The sequence below is a fragment of the Leiobunum rupestre genome, chromosome 3 (genome assembly GCF_980474605.1).
Source record: "Leiobunum rupestre chromosome 3, qqLeiRupe1.1.hap1, whole genome shotgun sequence".
Classification (NCBI taxonomy): Eukaryota; Metazoa; Arthropoda; class Arachnida; order Opiliones; family Sclerosomatidae; genus Leiobunum; species Leiobunum rupestre.
Genome location: NC_143386.1, coordinates 27,523,502 through 27,544,834, shown reverse-complemented (window position 1 = coordinate 27,544,834; position 21,333 = coordinate 27,523,502).

Genomic DNA, 21,333 nt, shown 5'->3' with positions numbered 1-21,333 from the left:
CGTCATTAAGCCTAGTCATGGTTAATATATTATTAGCTTACATCATTATCTCTTTTATAAACGTACAAATACCTGAAATTAGGTATCACTACACTTCTTTCGCGAAAAACATTATAATTACTTTAAAATATTAAGTACGATAACAAATTGAGGTTTTTAAATCCATCGTTTTAAAAGCCTTTTTTGCGCGGGAAGATCGCCTATTTGTTACCATGACGACGCATTCTTTTCGCGTCAAACCTCGAGCCAATGAATTTGAAATGTCGCGTTACGTCTTACACTTGACGTAGTTAAGTCCCGCCTTTTCCTGGACCGCTTTCGTATCACCGCCCGTGTGGAACCTTAGACATTACGAGTGTATACCTCTATAGATTCCTGCTATAAGTGTATATAATCTGTTATTCCGCTTCAAAATTAAAGATATTCAAAAAAAGGGGAGTGTAAAAGATATAAATCTTTTTTATGTTTCGTTTTACCTCTCACCGAATATAGACTTTTCCGTCTTAAAAAAAGACTACCTCTAAAAGTGTTGTATGTTTGTCGGCGTCGTCGGCGCCGGCGTGGAAAGCGACGACATGTATAGATAAATCTGCGAAAAATAATTTTTAATTTAGACGACACCGGGATTCGAACTGAGATTTCTGACCGCGTAGTCTCCAAACCCCACGCCTTATTCAAGTGAGCAACGCCGTCTTCTTCAGAAATGTTGCTTGAACTTTTAGCCTGTAACACTTTTATAGTTTGTATAGTTGGTCCAGAGATGTCGCTCATGTCGAAAAGTTTCGGCGCGTTTTTTTGTTTGAATATTTCGTCGAGCAGTTAGTTTGGCGGGAAGTTTGAATTAATCTTTGGTCTCTCATTTTTCCGCCCCCTCCGACCAACCCCCTTAAAGGGAGAGTATGGTGCTAATTAAAGTGTTTCCTCTTTGTGACCCTGATGGTGGGCGGCATCCACTCTTAGGATGGCAATTTCTATATCGAACGATAAGAAATCACGTAGCCTCAACAGCTTTTGTATTAGTTTGTCTACCTGTGTCTACTAAGGGTGTATGGGTTTGCCCACCCGAATACACCGATGTGGAACTAATATTACGGCCTGGGCCGTCTTGTTACTAACGGCATTCTATTCTCTTTGGAATTTCCCGGCGGGAAATAAGCAATTTTTTCAGTCTCAGGCCGAAGCGCCGCCGCGGCTGTGTAGTCGGGACTGAAGTGTTCTTATTTTTCTCAATGATTTAATTAATTTAAAGGGAAATAGCAAAAGTAGCATAAGACCCAAAAGTGTGTCAGCTGTACATTCGCGCCTATTAAAATTTCTAGTGAGACCTAGTCACACTATAGATTACATAACCTACTAGTTAGAATAGTACTATCAACTTTATATTAGTCTTTAGTCTGGCGCAATTTTCTCTGTTCGATTTACTCGCCAGTAAACGTACGTTCTAAAACGTCTCACTTGGTGGCACTGGAGTACCTCTATTTTTATGACGCATTTACGACCCCCCTTCCCTTTCCCTTTTTTACTTTGCGACAAACTCTCATTAGCTACTATACCCTTCTGACACACTTTTGGGTCTTATGCTACTTTTGGAAATAGTAAATTAAAACTTGAAATATGTATTTTTCGAGAGGAAGATTAATGCTAGAAGCATCGTAATTATTTTGTATTTTGTTTCAATAGAAAATAATTTTAAAATTCCGAAAAAAATTATTTAAGCGTAACTTTATTCTATAAAAGCGATGAGAAAAAACAACCATTTTCATAATGTACTTCTTTTTACCAGAAAATAATTGAAATTGATGACATGGAAATAGCGAGCATATTGAAATATAGTTCGTTTTTACACTTAGAAATCGACAAAATAAATAATCCAAAGTGTAAAAAGGAATTTACGTTTTTTCCCCTAAAAACTATTAAAAATATTCAAAATCTGATATAACCATTGAATTCGGAATGAAATTTTACTATAGAATATCTAGTTTTGTATGAGGATATATTTCCAATTTTGATTTCTTCGCGAAAATTGAGAAACACTTTTCAGCCTTGATTACTCAAAATGACCAAAATGCCTATAGTCGGTTTTACCTTTGCACAGAGCGTGAGGTGGATTGGAAGTAACGTTTCAACATGAAGTCATTCCCCCTTAGTTGAAACCAATACTATCTTGGCGCCATTTTGTTTCTTTTATCTAATGCTTTCCTCAAAGTCTCAGCTTGAACTACTTAAGTTAATCTAAAAAGGAAGTTAACAATTAGGTCATAAGAAATTATATCATTACTTACTTTCGTCGTTTCAATCCGAGGATTCATCAGGAGAGAGAAAAGATTGTTTCCTTAACCTTTTTTACTCGAAGTAGTCTTAGTCTCCTTTTCTTGGTTTCAGAGTCGACCTTCATTTTTCTTTTCCATCTGTCAATCATGAGTGATTTCAATAAACGAATTTTACAAAGATTTATTTTTCTTGTTTTGCGTTTCAATGTGCTGGAACGCCCTAGAAATGTTTTTCCAGTAACTTTTCTTGACATCTTAAATCTAAGACATTTGTTATTACAGGTAATTTAAATAATAAAAATGAATGTGGTTCTAAGACCGGTTCGAAATTCACTTGAGAATTACGTAATCAAAATTCTGTACTGCGACAAACGAAAAACAATATGAAAATCAAACTCATAATGGCGTTACCATCATCTAAATGTTTGTTATTTTCTTAACACTTCCTTATGTCGAGCTCATTCCGTTAAATGTGTATTGTATTGTAAATGTGTATTGTCTTATTAATGTACTTTTCAAAAATTACAATGTTAGTTTTACCAAAAGTAGCATAAGACCCAAAAGTGTGTCAGAACTAGAGGTCGGCGTTTGAATAATAAATTATCCAATTATTTATTTTTATTCATAACCGCAAATTATCCAAAAAATATACGAAAAAAACCGATTATTTTTGCATGTTAAATCGTTGTTTATTCGTATAAAATGTTCATAAAAAACAATTAACCCAACTTTTTATTGTTAATCGAAATTTTGCCGGTTATTTTATTCGTTCCGCCGACCTCTAGTCAGAACGGTATAGTAGCTAATGAGAGTTTGTCGCAAAGTAAAAAAGGGAAACAAAAGGGGGGTCGGCAAATGCGTCATCAAAATCGAGGTATCCAGCGCCACCGAGTGAGGCGCTTTAGAACGTATGACAACGGGCGAGTAAATCGAAGAGAGAAAATCGCGGCAGACTATAGACTAAATATAAATTTGCTAGTACTATTCCAACTAGTCGGTTATGTAGTCTATAGAGTGACTAGTACTCACTAGAAATTTTAATTGGCGCGAAGGTACAGCTGACACACTTTTGGGTCTTATGCTATTTTTGGTTTTAGCAATTACGGTCCCATTTTTAGTTGCTATGGACGGATTGTCGTTAAGTGTTGTATGTTTGTTTGTTGGCGTCGGCGGCGTGGAAAAGCGACGACACGGTAGATGGAGCTGCGAAAAATAATTTTTTTTATGATTTATATTATCGGCGTCGCCGAGACTCGATGAAAGATGGCTGCTGGCCGCGTTATCTCCAAAATCCGACGACTTAACCCACTGAGCTATGCCGTCCTACACGTGATTTTAGCTTGAACTTTTACCATTGAATACTTTTTGTTTCGTGCCCGCCCTATAGGGGGGCGCATTTCTTCCATTGGGGGCGGAACGAAATTTTGCGTTTACTGAATAGCGGTACAAGTAGATTGTTAACTAGTAGTGCCCGTAAAGGCGGGAGAGATAGATCCGTTAGACATGGCAGCAGAGAGCATATAACATTATATGCTCTCTGATTGCATATCATATTATATGCTCTCTGATTGCAGAGAGGTCTACCTCGTAGCTGTCGCAAAGGTCACAAGTAATAAATAAGTGTAGCACTTTCTTATCGAAACCGTGTATGGTCAGAGGTAATAAATAAGTGTGGCACTTTCTTATCGAAACCCTGTATGGTCAGAAGTAATAAATAAGTGTGGCACTTTCTTATCGAAACCGTGTATGGTCAGAAGTAATAAATAAGTGTGGCATTTTCTTATCGAAACCGTGTATGGTCAGAAGTAATAAATAAGTGTGGCATTTACTTATCGAAACCGTGTATGGTCAGAAGTAATAAATAAGGGTGGCACTTTCTTATCGAAACCGTGTGTGGTCAGAAGTAATAAATAAGGGTGGCACTTTCTTATCGAAACCGTGTGTGGTTAGAAGTAACAAATAAGGGTGGCCATAGGCGTAGAGTTTCTAAAATTATTGTAGGGGCTCGGGCCGTCCGGCAATAACCTTTATGGGATTCAGTGGCGTAGCAAAGTGGGGAGAACAGGGCGTACGTATCCCCCCCCCCCCCACCGAAACGTATAGTTGTAAAGGTAAAATGTCTTTTTAATTTAGTGTTAAGGTTTTTAATTTAATTTATTTTAAATAAAAATACTATGAAGTATCAGTCGTGCACTGTATTAAATACTTATTTTTAAAGTATTACACAGAGACATGGTAAAATATTTTAACTTATGTTATCGTATGGACTACATTGAATATACATACACCGCTTAAAATACATATAAGTCGAAGAATGCATAATTCACGAATTTACGTAAAATCAACGGGGATTTTTTAACAATAGGTACTTTTGTTTTTTTTTGTGTGTTTTTTTGGTTTGTTATTTGTCAAGGATTACAGTAATGCAAAAAGTTTTAACCGCAATTTATTATTTAAAAAGATATGATCAATGTAAAATTGTTACTTGCCAACAATTTTTACAACGTAAAATACGAAATATTTCGAGATTTGTGTACGTGTTGGTTGAGATAGGACTGATGACGAGGACGATTTTTTAAATTCCTAGATTGTTTTTCTTTTAGGATAACGTAGGACTGATGACGCAAAAGAAAAAGGCTGAAATGCAAAACAGTACTAACTTTTAAGGGTTGGGAATTTTTCCCGTATTTCAACGCATTTTAAGCTCTTTTTAACCATACAATGTCATATTATATATCTTCTGTGGGATGTTGACTTTTACAACGTCGAATCTATTCGTGCCTGACGGCGCCGCGCACTCACCTCGCCAACCCCATACTAAAAAAAGTTATGGGCCATCAATAACGCAACCTTGAGGACAGCACCAAGCCTGACGCATCAAGTATCGTCAACCCGATATTAATCCAACTAACCTAATAATATAAATAACGTAACCTAACCTAACCTATTTCCCCTGCCAAAACGCCTAAAATGCGTTGACATACGGCGAAAATACCTAAAGTAAAAAAGTAAGTTAGTAATATTTTGCATTTCCACATTTTTCTTTTTCGTCATCAGCCCCACGTTTTTCAAAACGCATTAAAATCTAGAAATTGGTAAATACATTGACAGCTTAGGTATTTGTACTGAAGCAAGACACACGACGAACGAAATTGTTTGTTTCGATAATACTACAAATTTAGGAGTAAATTTGTTAGCAAAAAATGCTTACAATTATTGGGAGGGCTCGGCCCAGCCCTTAAAATTATTGGGGGGGCTCGGGCCCAACGGGCCTAGAGAACTCTACGCCTATGAGGGTGGCACTTTCTTATCGAAACGGTATATGGTCAGAAGTAATAAATAAGGGTGGCACTTTCTTATCGAAACCGTGTGTGGTTAGAAGTAACAAATAAGGGTGGCACTTTCTTATCGAAACGGTATATGGTCAGAAGCAATAAATAAGTGTGGCAGTAAGCTCTCCGTCTTAATCACCAAACAATTAAACAGGTATATCATTGGTTGCCTAAAACTAACGTCATCCAACGCCCTTAAAAACATTATCCTCCTCACATTTTTGCCGGGGTAAAATTCTACGGAAGGATATTACTGAATAACAAGATTTCCCTCGTTCATTTTAAATAATAGGTAACCGCAACGGCAGAAAATGCCGTAAATAATTTTCATAATTAGTATTTATTTGCCTAAAACAGGGGTTTCCAAATGACCATCTAAAGTAAATGACAATCTTGACTTTCAAAATTGTGATTTCGAATTGTGAAAATTTATAATAAAAATTACTAGTAATCTAGATTTTGAGAATGATGATATTGACCTTTAGAATAGTGTTATTGACCTTTAAAATGGTGATATTGACTTTGAGAATGGTTATATTGACTTGAAAATGGCGATATTGACCTTGAAAATGGTGATATCGACCTTGAGAATGGTGTTATTGACTTTGAGAATGGTGATATTGACCTTGAGAATGGTGATATTGACCTTGAGAATGGTGATATTGACTTTGAGAATGTTAATATCGACTTTGTAAATAGTTATTTTGACCTTCAAAAACTGGAGCCATATCACCCCTAGCCTAAAATCTAGGATTATGCGTAAATCTTATAACAAATATACTTTACCGACTAAAAAAATAGTTATGTAATTTAGAATACGTTTTAGAAATTTGCATCTTTCCAGCGCGGTTACGTATTTGCACCACTTACCGCTAGTTAAGTGTAAATCTAATTTCTCCTCAAGAGCGTTCGAGTTCGCTTCTCGCTGCTTACTTTGTAAATGTATGACAGCTCTCTTTTAATTTAATAACGTTTTCTGCCACCAGATGGGGTATGGACTTTATCAGTATAGAGCTAAATTAGATACGTTAAGCCTCGCCTCTGAAACCTTAGGGGGGAATTAGTAAGTCGTGTAGATAGTACACAATGAAACGACCTCTAGCCAGGACTAGTGGCGTAGTCCTGTAATCCCAAGCGTCTGGGAGGCAGAAAATGTGGACGGCCTTGTGAGGACGACCACCAATCCCCCAACAGGTGGTTGTCACGCTTCCACCACGCGTGTCCCGTCCCTATCCTCAAATATCCACCCGTTGGCGTGGCCTTGACACATATCTCACCCCTGATTAATCACATAGCGGTTAGTGGGCTGAATTGTCGCATCTACTTTAACAACTACTTTAAAAAAACGACGTCTACACTCCTACAAATTTCCTCTACACGTTTTTCAGTGGTGGGTTAACCTGTTACCAGTCTATTGTTAGAGTAAGCGGAAATATATTGTCTTTAGCCAGAGGAGAGTAAGAGCCTGCACGCTTCGACACTTCGTTTTTTCATTCATCCGAAAAAACAACAAATAAGCCTTTCTATAAAGTCATTACGCTTGCCGAACTTGTTTTAATGTATCGCTTTCGTCACGAGATACGTAACTCGTCGAATTATAATTCGAATCTTGTTCAACTTGTTAAAATGTTCCACGTGCTCTCTAATATTTTAGCGTAAAAGCTCGCGCATTTTTTTATTTCAGGTAGCACGCGCGAAATCACTCGAGCGCATTTACGCTAATATATCAAGACGCGCGTGGAACTTTTTAACAAGTTGAATAAGACATAAATAGAGTTTATGCTAGCGTCTATTGGCTATCATTGTGAAACGTCACGAGTGACGCACCCGATACATCTAAACAAGAAGGCCAATTAAAAATAAGAGTTGTTACATGCTTTGAGATTTGGAAACTGTAATGATTAATATGAAAATAGAATCTATGGCGCTATAAATAGAGACACATGTAAGTGGCACTTAAATACAAATTTTAAATATTTTAAATAATTAAGAGTCTCAATGGGAAGTGTGTTTTGAACCGATTGATATTTAAACAAAGTAAAATAAACTTTTTCCATTTAACTTACGCCATTCTCATAAGAAATGGATTTAAAAAGATGGTTTGTCAAACTTAAGTTTTTTTTAAAATAACTAAAGGTAAAGGATTAATTCTAAATTGCTCGGAACAAAATCAAAAATACATTTAAGTTTCATTTCTGGACAAAGAATTATTATCTCAAAAACTATACGGCAGGAAAACTAATCCAAAAATGACACAAACGTAAGACGAATCTAGTTACAATTTCCATTTTTGTGTGCCGTCTTTCGAAGATCTTTTAAAATAATCGATATATTGTAATCACAGTTTGTAGCTAAGATAGTCGATAAAATAAATTAAATGTTTTTTTGTTTTAGGATATTGCTAAGAATTGCTAAGAGACTAAAACACAGGAGACTTTTGGCAGAATGTCATTATTCTCAAAGGAAAAGAACGTGGTTCGATTTCGATCAATATGTCGAAAATTTTATTTATTATCATTTTGTGATACGCAACCAATTTCCAATATTGATGACATGAGAGAAAAAAAATATTTATAAGCTAACGCCTAACAGATCAATATACAAGATAAAGATGGATCAGACAAATTATTGTTTGAAATAAAATGTTTCTGAAAAATGTGTTTTTTAGTTTTAACTCAAATAATTTTCAAGATTTTGTAATAATGTGCATTATTTGAAACGCTTGTTACATAATTGGAATCAAATCTTTCACACAATTCAAAATACAATTGTCAAAAATGTATTACGGGACTAGCTTGGCCGCTAAATAAATTCTTATATGTACTCTTATTTTGGAGAATTAAAGTATGTGAACTAATTCTCTCCATTTGCCTTATCAAGTTTTAAAACGATTTTGAAAAAAGCTGATCCAGCCTTCCGTCTAAGACCTTTGAGACTATAACTTTGAATACGAACGCTCTTATTTCGAAGTAAAACCTGATCCAGCTGTTTATTTTGATATGGTGTGAAAAAATCGGTCTAGTAAATCCTTTCTGTACTCTCTACTTCTCGCTCGGATAGTTCCTCGTTACGCTTCTCGCAATGAATACTGGGAACAGTGAACAATTGGATGTAGCGGAACCTTTCCAGATAATTACAGCTCCTCACCGGTTAATTGGTCTACGCTTTAATTTCGGAAACAAGAAGACCTCGTTGTTCTCATTTTACTGTTTGTTCCCAAACGCCCTCTGGTTGAGCTCCGTCTTCTTTCGCATGTTTTACCAACCAAGTCACGTAAAGCGACCTCAGCCACATCACAGCGGTCACACAAATATCACCGTTAGGATAAGCGCGCCACCACCCGAGGAACGTGAATTTAATTTCATTTTATTATTGTCAAGCTTCGACATTCTATTCAATTTAGTTTTTCAACAGATAATCGTATTTTACCTGATTCACACGAAAAAATCGTTAATTAAAGACGTTCTTGATTCTGAAGTTCGTATGAGCCGAATAATGAAACTACAAAATCGAGACTTGAAAAGAATGCAAAGAGTAGCTTTCGCCTTCGTTATCGTGACAGCTTTATGGTGCGCCACTATTACCGTTAATGAAATAATTTCCACTCAATTCTATCTGACCATAAATGCGACAATCGGCATCGCGTACATGGTCACGGGGACCATTCAGCATTTAAACACTTACACTTCGTCAACATGCGCCGAAGGACTATTGGTCCATTACTGCGACTTTTTCGCGTCGTCACTGAGAAGTTTCAACGGGTCATTGAACATTTTGTTCGCTAGAAGACATTGCAGCGTGAGACACGATAAAGAACAAGCGAATGTTTTCCAATACAAACGAAGGCTCTACCAAAATTTGCACTCTTTGATGAGAAAGACCAATCAAATTCTGTCACCACTTCTGACTCTCAACATCACTAATTCCGTCGTGTCGGTGATGATGTTTATCTATTTCTTTAGCGTCAAAGGAGCGACTGGTGTCTCCTGGCCCATCCTCGGGAAGGTACTGCTGGATTTAACCAGAGTTACCCTGTGTTTCACATATCCTAATAGCGTATATCAGGAGGTACGTTTCATTTTTCATAAACAACGGGTATCTCAGTCCTCTCCCCAAAATAATCCACCAATAGAATGAATAGACTTAAAACTAGGGTCCCAGAACTTAAACAAATACAGGACAGGCTGCAATGAGTCTAGAGCAATGTCCATTTGCAACTTGCTCGTGTGTGTGGCTCGTGTTTGTTGCCATGGTAACGCGTATAGGTCGGCCATGACATTAAGACGCTCATTATTATTTCGCAGAACCATATGGAATTTTGCCTCGTGATCTGTCACGTAAAATTCAAGGAGGGGCTATTGTTAAAAAACTATTTATATTTAAAAATGGAGCGCCACCTATATTTTAAATTTAAATGTATCGTAGACAATTATTAAATTTTAAAATACATATTATCAAATTATAAATACGGTAGCTCGTTAGTGATTTTTTAATTAAAATTTATAAAAATTTAATTTATAATAAATTAATTAGTACTGTTTATATACATTAGAGGGCGTACCAGTAGCATAGTAGAAAACAGGGTTGCCTGTCAGAAGAACTTAAGAGGCTCAAAACGCTAGCACGTATGAAGGTAGTCTAACCTGTGTAAATATATAAACCGTGGTATGATTAAGTTATTAAATATTGAAGTTTTGACACTCGCGTTCTTCACAACCGACAATAACCCCCGCAAGTTTCAATACAAGCTGCCATATTCCATGTAGCTTTTCTTTTCAAAATCCTTTCCTTTTCAACGGGCCCACTGCCAGGCGATACGAGAGCTGTGCAGAGATATTTTAGGGCCCCGGGGCAAATTATATAGTCGAGGTCCTATGCTTCTGTCTAAAATTTTCAAAAGTGGAATGTTGACACAGGGCTTTTATCATGGCGGGCCCTCTGCCATAATATTTGTCTAACCAATCGTATAGAAATTTCCCCCTGTAGGCGTAGTATACCTATAACCAATATTCAATAAAATAGCATATACAGAATAAAATATAATTAAAAGATTTCATGGAACCATTTCACACTCAAAGTATTTTGGAAAATGGTGGTAGTATTGTGAGCAAGCAGGATTTGCGGGACGAAGTATTGCGCGTGGCGGTAGCAGGGACGTCATTTTGAGATTTTTCAGGGGGGGGGGGGCAGAACTTGAGTGTCCAATGGTCTAATGGCGGAAGCCCCAGGAGCCAGCGCACCGAAAATGGTATTTTTAAAGGGCAAAAACATGTTTAATTTATACTTCATTTTCAGCTTTAATTGCGCTGTCGCCGGAACTGTGGAACACCAAAGATTTCGGTCATAAATAAAAATTCGCACCAAGAATATGTATTTATATTTAGGAAGATTGAATATGTTGAGATTACGTTGAGCCCCTTTCCCAAGTGTCGGGAGCGGGGAGGAAGACCAAACGTCCCCGGCTTCTGTTTCAATCGTATTGGGAAACGTCAGTTTTACGGAGCCAATGAGATACCAAGTCGAGTGGATTTATTTCAGCGGAGGAGCATACCAGCTGGAATAGAAATCGTCTAGATATAGTCATTCTCTCCGAGTATAAATAAATACATTATTGTTCGTACAAAGATTAAAATTATAAATCAAGTTTTAAATAAAAATATTTATTCAATATACATATATCCAAGAAAGTCGAAAAGATTCAATTTTTAAAGCTAAAACACCGGATATCGTCTTTGTTTCATATTGCCGAAATCATCAATAACTTCGTCAGTATTAACATTTTTTGCGTCTTCTTGGGGCACGCAATGACCAGCAGATCGCTGAGACGTTGGTCTCCACATCTATTTCGGAGGTAAGTTTTAACACGTTTCATGCAGCTGAAAAATCGCTCGTTTTCAACCGATGTTACCGGCAATGTCCGAAAAAGGTCAATTGCTTTTAAAAGCTCCCTGAAAGCAAGTGGATTACGACTCAAGCATGTTCTAACTTCCAGAATTGTCAACGACTTATATTTATCTTTATGCAATGATAGAATAAAAGACTTTGCTCAAGCCAGTTCTGTGTGAAGCACTATTGTGTCGATACCGCAAGTGGGATATAGTTTCACAAGTTCTTTGATTGAATCTGGACATAAAAAATTATTGGCACTAGGATTGAAAGCCGATACACTCTTTAAAACACTACAGTTAACTGTCAATCGCGCCTCGATTTCAGATAGAAACCTGTCTATACACTCAAAAAGGATTCCGACGCGCATTGAATTTGAATCATCAGTATTTTGGGTCTTCTCTGCAACCTTCAAATTCTTCTTACCAATTATTGACATCACATAATAATCAGACAGTTTCTTCGACAACACTTGAGCTCGCTGTGGCCTACGGAAGTTAAAGTCGTTCAGTGGAATGCCAATCACGATGTTCGTTAGCAACGAAGTTACCAACCTTAGCCCTTAGCAACCACAGCTCCGGCTCTAGGATTTTGCATCCGGCTCCGGCTTTTTAGGGGAGCCGAGTTTTGGCTCCGGCTCCGACCTCGGAACCGGATCTGCGGAGCACTAGTTTCAATACGAAGCTTTATTTTGCGAACGGATCGATACCAATAAGACCATCGAGTTTCAACTAATCTTTCGAGCTACAAAACTTCTAGATTATTCTCAATTTGTGCTTTCACAAATAGTTCATGTCGGGGGCCACTAACTAATAAAAACAAATAAAGTGATTGAATGATGGAAAACATGGCAACGATCTCAGGAATATTTTTAATTGTATTGACTAAAACTAGGTTTAGTCGATGGGCGTGTCAGTGAATGTATATGACATGTTGTGCAATTTCTTTAATATTAGCCCCCCCCCGGAAATAATTAGGTCAGAACTCGAATAAGAAAATTTTAAATGCTCGAGTATCAGAAACTTGCCTTAATCGGATCCTCGAATTCTAGAATAAGCCACCTGCAAAACTCGCCGAATTGGTTATCCCGCCGATAATATTCGGGTAATCGAATGCTCGTCGGGTACTTTACAATAATCGCTTTGTCATAGCCAGTCACCGGGTAGAAAAATGCGCGATATAAATCATCCCTTTCAATGACCTTGAGTGATTGGCTGGCTGGATTCGTATTGGAGTTTTTTTAATTTTAGTTTTGAGAGAACTCGGAATTCTCTCTGCCGAGAGTGCCTGAGTAATGTTCTTTAGTTTAGTATTTTGTTAATTATTTGTATCTTTATTAACTTGTTAGTTAAATGTACTAACTAGTAGGCTATTTTAAATTTTTCTTAATTACTCGTCTACCCGAATAGAACTCGTCGATTAATCTAGTACCCAAACGGATTTTTCTAATAACTTGACTAATTGTGCAAGTAATTTTTTTAAATAATCGAATACTCGACAACCTGACTCGATCAAAATATTATCCGACTCGACTACCCTATGAAAATTTTTTTAATACTCGAAACCCGACTCGATTGCCTAAAACCGCTACTCACACAGCCCTAGAAATAACGATTTTGTAACGTGGTTCTGTTGCCCTAGACCAGGGAACAAAAAGGTAAAACGAATGGATGAAACTACAACAATGGTAAAATACCCGTTTTATCAAAATAAAAAAAAAGATTGCCATCCTGACGCATACTAATTGTTTTTTACACACAATCCTTAGGGATTTGTGTGTATTGCGATCACCTACTGTGTAGGCGCCGCCGCCGCCGCTGCCGTACACACGATTGCTCGTGGTACGTTAGGGGTACAAAGACGATTGATATCTCAATCGGTAGGCACTATAATAGCCTCGACGGGATCGGAGCCCGAGAAGTTGGGCAAATGCCCAATTTTCTATTTTTGGTGGTTTCGCTTAGTGTGGTAGATATTTTATTTAAAATTAAGTCCGATAACGTTAAAAAAATATTTTTGGTTAGGTTAGGATTCAGCTGATCTATCAGTAAATATTTAATTTCAGTATAGTTTCCGGGTTAATTTACGGGACCCCAATTTTCGCAGTTTTATATTTTCGCCTAAAAGTCTACATAACGTTCCTTAATTTAAGTTCGATTTTCATGAGATTCACATTTTTGAATAGCTAAGGTTTCCATTTAACCTAGATTTGCAATTACGTTCCTTAATTTTAATTCTAAGTAAGGTTTTTTAGACAGTGTATACGGACCCCGCAACTTCCGACATTGTAAATCCGCGTGTCTATTGAGTTCTAAACGCTAGTTTCCCTCTCGCATTTTTCAAGCCCGTTCGCGCCGAGCTTACAGCGTATGCCCAGAAGTAACAATAAGTGTAACACTCAACGTTTTACGCACGTTTAACGCCCTTTTTACGCACGTTGTACGACAGGAAGAAGGTAAGTAAGATTTGATCAAAAACCACAAGTTTTGTTACTTCTAGGCCCATTCCAGCTTAGGTTGCAGTCGCGTTGACAAAAGTTAATTTTAAGTGAGTTAATTAGCCATTTCGCGTCATACCCGAATTCTTTACGCGCTGAAGCTATATTCGCATTCCATTGAAAGCCTGCCCGAAATAGCGTATTAACAGGCGGGTAAAAAATAAGTGTGACCCTAAATATTTGTTATGCCCAGAAGTTAAGAATAAGTGTGCCACTAAATATATCGAGATTTTGCAATACCCAGGGCTGTACATAGTTTCATACACCTGTTAATAGTGAACTTACAGATCATTAGTGGCGTAGCCAGAAACTCGTCCATGTGGTCCACTTCATTTTAGTTTGAGCTATAAGTAACATAATAACGATAAGTAATGTTTTTCTTCTTGAGTATTACACCTTCAAGGACTCTTAGTCTATTTTCCCCTGAACCTTTTATTTTTTTTTCGAATTATTCATGAAATCATTAAACCACCCATTTAAAATATCTAGAGGTCGGGGATGGTTAACTTTTATTCAATAGATAAAGCTCTCAAAATTATTCGTAAAACGTTTTGATCAAGTAATTGATATTTCTGTATTATCCGATTAATTTTTTTGATAAATTTGTAAAATTAATCGGAAAAACGACGTTTTTTTCGATAAAAAGCTCACATTTTACGAATAATACATGTTTTTTAATCATTTTCCGAAATATTAACCGGTAAATTTCTTTGTTTACATTTTTCCCCCAAAAAAAATCAATTTAATCATGGATAATGATTAACCGTCCCCGACCTCTAGAAATATCCTTAAATTTGTTATTAAGTGACTGTGACCCGTGCCGGGTCAAATGTTGTCAACCATATCTGACATTTCTTTCCCGTTTAGTCCAGGAAAACATTCCTTATTATTGAGCAAGAAGTGCGTTCGACTGAACACTGCAGAGAATTTTTAAACGAGGTAAGTGTAGAATATGCATCAACAAATCGGGAACACAGCGAAGAGGAAATGCGTAAGCGCAATGTTTAAATTTTTTGAAAGGGCTAGAAGAAATAATTAATTTATTTTGTTATTCAGAGGACACCTAGGGTACGTTCAGTAACGCTCACTAAAAACATCGATGAGTAATTAATCGATGCCAACATTTTGTTACTGTACGATTTTTCTCGTTTACGATTTGACGTTCACGATGGGCATCCGATGCTCATCAAAAAAGTCTCGGAGATAAGGTTTTTTGATGTTTAATTGACGTCAAACAGTTTATCTGGCGGATGAGTTATATTTATACAACTGTAGTTTTAATCAACAATTCTACTGGTTTGGTCAAAGGCCTATCATGTAATTGGAATGCCTCAGCTACTACTACCGTGGTCGTTTTCGCATTTTTAATAAAATAATGATCATTGCAACAAAAAAGAATATTGTCGTCAACAATTTCGTCATTTACCAACTCATTAATTATTGAAAATAATATTTTTCGCTGCTTTTGATTTCGGGCCCCGTAACATTTATCGCCGCCATCTTTTAAAACATCGCTGACTTGAAATAACAACGTTGAGTAACTTCCTATGACACTATGACGATCAGCAAACCGATTTTCCCAGATTTGCGTTACTGAACGTACCCCTAGCTTGTTCGTTCACGTCATTTATTTTTGCTAAACGATATACTTAGCAGACCTCGCTAAAATGTTTGTTTTAAAAATTGAATAATAAATAAGAATGTTAAAGTTAATTGTCATATTTTGCAAGAACACCGCCTCACAAATCTTGAAACCTAAGGGCATTTTATTAAAATAAAACTAACCCTTTCAATATTGAAAATTTTTGAAATGAATTAAACAGTGTCCATTTCAATCGTAAAGTGCCCCCCTGAGCTCTTAATCTTGAATTTGGATTCTCGGAATGGCACGACCTATTGAAACTAACCAAAACTAAATTTCAATTTATTTAGACGCGTCTTTTTCTCGGCTTACGAAATACCTGTTCGTTTCGATATTCGGCAAATGGCTACTTTGAACTTCACAAAAATTCACTTCCATCGGCAAGTTTAACCTTATATATTAAAAACATTCTAGCTCTAGACCAAGGGGCCACTTTCAAAAAATGCGTACACCAACGAATTACAGTGGTAGAGAACTGAAATAGGCTATAGCATAAATTGCAAGGTATACTGGGTAAGATTTCTTTCAGGAAACATTTGGACGCCATCAAACGGTAGAAACCTTATTTCTTGAATAAGGTATAAATATCGGCAGCGCTTTCCAGCTTTTAATCGCTCAGTTACTTACTTGATTCTATCGCGTATATTTTCTTCATCTTCAGCAGTGCCTTTGTCATCCAAACCACGATAGTTTTGCTGGCTCTTTTGCCTTTCAAGGAGAGCTTCGCTTGATTTGGCAGGAGTGTGCTTTAAGTCTAACTCAGAAGGGACACTCTAAGCTCGAGCCTTTTCTGTGCAAGCCAAGTCGTCAGGAACATACACTCTAAGAAATAGGGCTGTTTAAAAGGTGTTAAGAAAGTGTTACACCTCGTTCACACCGTTTTAACACTTCCAAAACGGAGTTACTTTTAAAGGTGTAAAAATAGTGTGACTTAACACTATACAAATGTTTAAATAAGATAAACATTCCAAGAAATTGGGATTTGTTTCACACCGTTCTAACACCATTTACACTCAATTTGATGAGTCGAACCAAATATTAAACCCCTTTTTAAGCACTCTTCACAGTTTGTGAAACAATATATCCAATAACATGTAAACGCACTTTTAATCAGTTCAATCCCACCTTGAAAAGTGTTAATACGCCCGTTTTAAGAGTTAAATCACATCTTTAAAAATGTTAATACGCCCTTTTTTAGAATGAAATAACACCTTTAAAAGTGTTAATATGCCCTTTTTAATAGTTAATTAACACCGTTAAATCTAAAACGCCTGGGCCAATGAAATGATTCATAACCCTAAATTTCACCATCGCGCAAAGCGTATCAACATCCGTGAATTTGAAATAACAGAGCTGGTCCGAGACGATCATTCATTACGCCTTAAGTAATATCTTCATCGAAGGAAAAATGCGATGAAGGTATTTTTTGTTCTTAAGCTATCAATAATCAGAGTTTTTTATACATATTTTATCTCTCCGTCATTCTGTTTTTTTAGCAGATAAGAATACTTTTGGTCGCGCTTGGTTTTCGGTATAGAACGCCCGGGCATTATTGATCTTTGTCGCAGTTAAAATTACGTCTTAGGTGTAGCCGATTCGTTTTTGCGTTGCTTTAGTTATACTTAAAGTTTGTTGTAAATTGTCGGTAACATATTACCGTTGCGCCCGGTTTGCCGTGCTGTAAACTTCAACACTTTTTTCAATGGTTTTTTTAACTAATAAAAGGTTTTTTTGAACACTTCAAAAATGACATAATAACACCAATAAAATTATTATTGAGCTCTTATAATTGCAATGTACCTTTCGAAAAGGCATTTTAACACCTTTATAGGTGTTATTTATCTCTTACCAAGTGAGTTTACACCATTAAAAGTGTGATTTTACACCTTTAAAAGAACCTATTTACACCTTTACAGGTGTTATTAATCTCTTACCAAGTGCAATTTCACTGTTTAAAAGTGCGCATGTACACCGTAAAAGTGTGATTTTATTCTTTAAAATGGCTTATATACACCTCTTAAGGTTATCTCTTACCGGGTGCACTCTCACTTTTTAAAGTGCGTATTTACACCTTTAAAAGTGTAATTGTAATATTTTAAGGTGTTATATTACTCTTTGAAAGGGCTTTGAACTCCTTCACGGGTGTGATTTTACTCTTGAAATGGGTGTATTAACACCTTTAAAGGTGTGATTTAACGCTTACAAGTTGCAAAATGACTATAAAGGTGTATTTTTACACGGTTATTGGAAATATTTTGTGTCACAGACAAAGAATGTTTAAAAAGTGTTTAAATAGTGTAAAAAAAGAGTTTTAAATCTCATTTTTCACACCGTATTTTTAAGAAATATATCGTGATGGTGTTAATACGGCTTTTTTTAGCACCGAAAAGTGGGTAATAAAATACCCCTAACAGTGTCAAATTTCGACTCATGAAAAAGTGTACAAATAGTGTTAAAACGGTTTGAAACGACAACCCAATTTTTTAGAGTTTAGGTTTTGCCTAATCTTACACAGTCCAAAATGTACCATAAAACTGAGCCTGCATGCTTTCACACTCCTCCATACCCAGCTTTACAAGCACACAGTGCTATATCAACTTTGCCAGTAACATTGTTCAGCTTAATGGCCACATCGTACTTCGATGATAAAGTAAAGGAGGCTTCAGATTTAACTTTTATTAATGTCTTTGGTCCTTTTGGGCTAAGAAAAACTTCAGTAACGTACGATAGCCGAGTGTTAAGTGTTTTAGCTAAAATTTTAAGGGACCATTTTCAACAGTTTTGTCCAGTTGCCCTTTGGCAAATTAAATTTCTTGTTCACAGATTTGTTTTTTTAACTTCTTAGAAGATCTGAGATTTATAAATAACATATAGGTATGAACTATACGCATAGGTTAAGTTACTTAAGTATCACGTGAAATCTTACTTTTTAAAATTTTCTGCTATCTCCAGTTTCATTCTTAACTTGACTCGGACATTACTATTATTAATAATAATAATAATCAGCTAGGCTAATACCCAAGGCACTACCTTAGGCCTAATTCATCTAGGGACTTTTAAAGCCATTAATTCAGGTGGCAGGGAACGATGCGTAGGAGGGTGGTGGCAAGCTCTTCAAGCCACGCGAGCCAACTGCTCCCTACACTAACTATTAACTATTATTGTGATACTGATAATGATGTTATGTATCTGACTATAAAATTGGAAAAAAAATGAGACTAGAACACGTTTTTAACCTAGAGTTAGTGAAGCAGCAACTATATTTTGACGACGGCCAACCCCGATCGCGGAAGCGCGTAATAGAAGTTGGCAGTGCTATGACGAATTTCCAGAAAACATTTATCAAGTTAGCTAGGACCAAAACAATTTATGATATCGCCTATTAGTTACTGGCTTGTACAGCAATCATGGGTAGTGACCCGGCCTTACGTTCCGAACATCTTAAGGCAGGGATATAATCTTCGCCAAATAGCGAATACTTTTTAAAGATTATTCTTAATTATTCTGCTAATAATATTTTCTTCTGAATACTTAGATTGCTGGTGTGATAATCACGTATACCGTGTTATTATTGCAAAATGGTTAAACGTTTTTGTCTTTTTAAAAACCACCTGGCCATTCGATGAAGACCAGTTCTAATTGAACTATTTCCACAAGGAACACTGATTTAGATCTTTGTAGAAACATCCACAACTATAATAAATATAAAATTAACATAAATTTAAATATAAAAATATAGATATTTGTGTTTTGGAGTACCGTAACAAAGTGATTATGATGTAGGATATACTTCGTTTTATCGAAATAAAGTCGTATAATGTGGATAAATGGTTTTTATTTCTTAGAATTGATTGAATTATATGCTGCAAACGCAAAATTTTCATAAATCAGATCATGTTGTGAGAATTTCTACTGTACAAAAAGCTTTTGGCAATATTCAACTATAATCCGATTTTTTCGAAATAAATTGATACAAACATAATTGAAAATATAGCTCGGCGCTGAGAAGAAATTTTCCGTTCATTTCTTTTATATCCATATTCGAAAATTATCCGAATAAAAACGTATTGGTTGCATATTAAATGGTATAATAGTCGCGAATAATATCCATAAATAAACAGTTAATAAAAATTTTTTATGATTAATTGAAATTTTGGTGGGTAATCTATTCGTTTCTCCGAATTCTTATTGAAAGTGTCTTACTTACTGTTGGATTAAAATTTGCAGTGGATCAAACAATTTCGTAAAAGTTACCGATTATAATTGATCACAAAAACTTATTTGGTTCTTTTAATCAGTGAGTGTGTCAAATGTAGGAACGTTTAGTTATTCATGTTTGTAAATTTTTTATCTACCAATTGTGGGAGAAATTGAAATAACAAATGGTAGATGAATTGAACTTCTAATTGTTAGAGGAATTAAACTTTCGATAGTAAGAGGAAATGAACTATCAATTGATAGAAAAATTAAATTATCAATTGGTAGATGAATTGAACTTTCAATTGTGAGATGAATTGAGCTATCAATTGTTAGATGAATTGAACTATCAATTGTTAGATGAATTGAATTAGTTTAAGGTTATAATAATTAAATGAAAGTGTAAAAAAATTTAAATAGTTTATTTCTCTTAAGTTATAGTTATAAGTTTATCGACTAAACATAAAAAGTATGGATTTACCGTTATACATGGATTGATAATAACAAGTTTTAAATAAGATACATTTCTAATTATATGTATGCAATTTTTTTAAATATTGCATTCAGAACAAATGTATACAATGTCTTGCTCAACATATTTTCTATCAATATTATGACAGGAGAAATTAATGTTCTAAGGCTAAAACAATAACAGTGGGCAACTTGTAATGCCAGTATTCAGTGTTAGCAATGATCTATTTAAAGAATTTAAAACCAAAACAAATAATTTATTTATATATGCCAAGAATGTATTTATTTATTTCAACTATGTTGAGGTGCTTTGATGATTCGTGCGGGAAAAATTCTACCATGATTCCCGCCAAACGTTCAATATACAGGGTGTTTCAAAAGGTTATGCAAAAAATTTGATGAGTTAAAAGAGCGCCAGAAAGCTTCAAAGTGTGGCCTACTAGCCCCTGAAAGTAAGCTGCAACAAGTGCAAAACCAAGCAGCAGGGACTTTAAATACTTTTTTAAGCTAGTTACTTCAATTTGTTTACAAAGTCCTTTTTTACCTATCACACGAACCCACCAAACCTTAATGTTAACATTTCCCTGCTGCTTGGTTTTGTGCTTGTTGCAGCCTACATTCAGGGGCTAGTAGGCCACACTTGGAATCTCTCTGGCGCTCTTTTCACTCATCGTAGGAAAATGGGAATAAAAAAACAGGCATACTTCTCAACTCACACCCTACAACTCCTTAAAACGTTTGCATAACCTTATGAAATAGTGCTCGGAATTGTTTATTCATTATCTACAAAATTTCCGATTTATTTAACAAAAAATGGTAAAAATAATATAATTTTAACTTATTTAATTATGTTTTTATGCAACCAAGCATTTATTTGAATTAAAATGGTATTTATTTAAATAATTGTTTGTTTTGTTTAAATAATAAGCTTATCCACTTTCGATTATATAAACATTTTACAATTATTATTCAAATATTGGTTATTTAAATAAATATTATTTAAATATCGCCGAACTTTTTTTATCCATGGATAAAAGT